This window comes from Helicoverpa armigera, chromosome 31 (assembly GCF_030705265.1).
Source record: "Helicoverpa armigera isolate CAAS_96S chromosome 31, ASM3070526v1, whole genome shotgun sequence".
In the NCBI taxonomy this organism is placed as follows: Eukaryota; Metazoa; Arthropoda; class Insecta; order Lepidoptera; family Noctuidae; genus Helicoverpa; species Helicoverpa armigera.
The window spans coordinates 72,501-75,000 of record NC_087150.1 but is presented as its reverse complement, the minus strand read 5'-3'; the positions used below and the strand labels follow the sequence as shown (position 1 = coordinate 75,000).

General features: G+C 49.2%; 2 non-coding genes across 2 annotated transcripts in view; both read right to left on the bottom strand.

Annotated features, from left to right (window-relative positions):
- Positions 1–149, bottom strand: part of LOC135119249 (5.8S ribosomal RNA) — a 157-nt gene extending 8 nt beyond the window's left edge. The window contains exon 1 of the ribosomal RNA XR_010278078.1: positions 1–149. This exon is cut by the window's left edge and continues 8 nt beyond it. This is a non-coding gene — a ribosomal RNA (5.8S ribosomal RNA).
- Positions 150–539: 390 nt separating this feature from the next.
- LOC135119257 (small subunit ribosomal RNA) lies at positions 540–2,442 on the bottom strand. Its single transcript, XR_010278085.1, has one exon. It is a non-coding gene; the product is annotated as a small subunit ribosomal RNA (ribosomal RNA).
- Positions 2,443–2,500: the final 58 nt, after the last annotated feature.

Below are 2,500 nucleotides of genomic sequence, written 5' to 3'. Positions count from 1 at the left end.
AGACAGGAGTGGTCCTGGATGTGTCTCCACGGACCGCAATGTGCGTTCGAAATGTCGATGTTCAAATGTGTCCTGCAGTTCACACTATGACGCGCAGTTAACTGCGTTCTTCATCGACCCGCGAGCCAAGTGATCCACCGTCCAGGGTAATAGTTTTAAATTACCGCTGTTTGCGTAATCTAGTGTTACATTAAATTGACTTGTGAGTGTGTATTTTATATACACGTGTGTTTGTATGTATAAAAATAAAATGATATCATCCCACCGCGTTGCAAGGGACTTGTGTTTGATTGTTAACGAACGCGTGCATGCAGACACTCGGGGACGCGGATTTTTGTGTTTTGTGTACCCTTCTGCGTGTCGTGCGCATGACGCGACGCGAGAACACATAACGACGGACGAGCGCGACGAACAACACCGAATCATCGGCTATTCAACGCACAGCGTCCGTTCGAATCTGTGTCCTCTAGTGGTGTGTGGATTATTGTTTACGTTATAACACGCGCGTCGCGAGCCAGTCGCGTCTTGCGTTTACACGTTAATGATCCTTCCGCAGGTTCCCCTACGGAAACCTTGTTACGACTTTTACTTCCTCTAAATGATCAAGTTTGGTCAACTTCCCAGCAACGCCGACGGCCGTGAAGCCACCGCGTGTCGGTCCGAAGACCTCACTAAATCATTCAATCGGTAGTAGCGACGGGCGGTGTGTACAAAGGGCAGGGACGTAATCAACGCGAGCTTATGACTCGCGCTTACTAGGAATTCCTCGTTTATGGGGGATAATTGCAAACCCCAATCCCCAGCACGAAGGAGTTTCAGCGGGTTGCCCGGGCCTCTAGGCCAGGGAGAACATGCTGATTCCTTCAGTGTAGCGCGCGTGCGGCCCAGGACATCTAAGGGCATCACAGACCTGTTATTGCTCAATCTCGTGCGGCTCGAAGCCGCCGGTCCCTCTAAGAAGAATTTTAATACGTCGCCAGTGAGTTGCGTGACACGTGGCCACGCACACCTAAATGACGACGCCTATTTAGCAGGCTAGAGTCTCGTTCGTTACCGGAATTAACCAGACAAATCGCTCCACCAACTAAGAACGGCCATGCACCACCACCCACCGAATCAAGAAAGAGCTGTTAATCTGTCAATCCTTCCGGTGTCCGGGCCTGGTGAGATTTCCCGTGTTGAGTCAAATTAAGCCGCAGGCTCCACTCCTGGTGGTGCCCTTCCGTCAATTCCTTTAAGTTTCAGCTTTGCAACCATACTCCCCCCGGAGTCCAAAATCTTTGGTTTCCCGGAAGCTGCCCGCCGAGCCATTGTAGTAACGTCGGCGGATCGCTAGATGACATATTTACGGTTAGAACTAGGGCGGTATCTAATCGCCTTCGAACCTCTAACTTTCGTTCTTGATTGATGAAAACACCTTTGGCAAATGCTTTCGCTGATGTTCGTCTTGCGACGATCCAAGAATTTCACCTCTAACGTCGCAATACGAATGCCCCAGTTATCCCTATTAATCATTACCTCGGAGTTCTGAAAACCAACAAAATAGAACCGAGATCATATTCTATTATTCCATGCACGAAATATTCAAGCAGCATTTTGAGCCCGCTTTGAGCACTCTAATTTGTTCAAAGTAAAATTGTCGGCCCACCTCGACACTCACCGAAGAGCACCGCGATAGGATTTTGATATTGAACCGGCGTATTACCGCCGGCTCACCGACGATATGCTCCGCAGACGTGTCAGTATCACCGCGGATGCGGTGCACCGACAGCGCGGCGCACAAATGCAACTACGAGCTTTTTAACCGCAACAATTTTAGTATACGCTATTGGAGCTGGAATTACCGCGGCTGCTGGCACCAGACTTGCCCTCCAATTGTTCCTCGTTAAAATATTTAAAGTGTACTCATTCCGATTACGAGGCCTCGTAAGAGTCCCGTATCGTTATTTTTCGTCACTACCTCCCCGTGCCGGGAGTGGGTAATTTGCGCGCCTGCTGCCTTCCTTGGATGTGGTAGCCGTTTCTCAGGCTCCCTCTCCGGAATCGAACCCTGATTCCCCGTTACCCGTGACAACCATGGTAGTCGCAGAAACTACCATCGAAAGTTGATAAGGCAGACATTTGAAAGATGCGTCGCCGGTACTGGACCATGCGATCGGCAAAAGTTATCCAGATTCATCAAAATTAACGACTTCGGACGCGAGGCCCTCCGTCGATTGGTTTTGATCTAATAAAAGCACTCATCCCATCACTGGTCAGAGTTCTGATTGCATGTATTAGCTCTAGAATTACCACAGTTATCCAAGTAACTGAGTAAGATCTAAGGAACCAAAACTGATATATTGAGCCATTCGCGGTATCGCCTTAATACGGCTTGCACTGAGACATGCATGGCTTAATCTTTGAGACAAGCATATAACTACTGGCAGGATCAACCAGGGAGCTTCTTTTGTTTATAAGGAAAAACCTCTACCGCGCGCGCGCTCACCGACGGTGTCCG